The sequence below is a fragment of the Octopus bimaculoides genome, chromosome 23 (genome assembly GCF_001194135.2).
Source record: "Octopus bimaculoides isolate UCB-OBI-ISO-001 chromosome 23, ASM119413v2, whole genome shotgun sequence".
In the NCBI taxonomy this organism is placed as follows: domain Eukaryota; kingdom Metazoa; phylum Mollusca; class Cephalopoda; order Octopoda; family Octopodidae; genus Octopus; species Octopus bimaculoides.
The window spans coordinates 10,463,991-10,464,974 of record NC_069003.1 but is presented as its reverse complement, the minus strand read 5'-3'; positions in this window follow the sequence as shown (position 1 = coordinate 10,464,974).

Genomic DNA, 984 nt, shown 5'->3' with positions numbered 1-984 from the left:
CGGGCAAAACGCTTAGCAGCATTTCTTTGGAATTCATGTTCTGAGTTCAAATACAGCTGGGATTGACTTTGCCTTTTATCCTTTCAAGGTTGATAAATTAAGTACCAGATGAACACTTGGGTTGATATAATCGATTATCCCCTGCCCCTAAATTTCAGGCCTTGTGTCTATTGTAGAAAGGATTATTATTATTATTATTATTATTATTAAGGCGGTGAACTGGCAGAATCGTTGCTGTGTCAGGCAAAATGCTCGGTGGCATTTCATCTGTCTTTATGTTCTGAGTTCAAATTCCACCAAGATCTATTTTACCTTTCATCCTTTAGGGGGGTCGATAAATTAAGTAGAACATTGGCTTGATGTAATAGGTTTATCTCCTCCCCTGAAATTGCTGGCCTTATGCCAATATTTGAAATCAATAATAGGGCTAATTTTAACCCCATTCTGTGTCAAACTGTCTCCCTATCATCATTGTTGTCCCTCTTTGGATTTTTGGTTTTGCATTCGGGATTAAAAAATTTTTTTTTTTTACATTTGCCCATGGTCCCTGTCCTACACTTCACTTAAATATACCCACCAAATATCCATCTGTCCCTATCATAGAGCAATACATTAAAAGTATGTTCATGGTTTTGGCATTTTGCACTCCCAATTTGTTATTCGTTTCTACCGAGGCATCGAAAGGGCAGTGAAATATGGTTTCAATCTTTGGGTTCTGATTTCAGATCTCATTGTGCTCAAATTTGCTCTCTATCCTCATGTCATCATCATCATCACCATTTAACGTCCGCTTTCCATACTAGCATGGGTTGGACGATTTGACTGAGGACTGGTGAAACCGGATGGCAACACCAGGCTCCAATCTAATTTGGCAGAGTTTCTACAGCTGGATGCCCTTCCTAACGCCAACCACTCAGAGAGTGTAGTGGGAATAATAAATAATTAAAATGTCAGTTCATATATATATATATATATATATATATA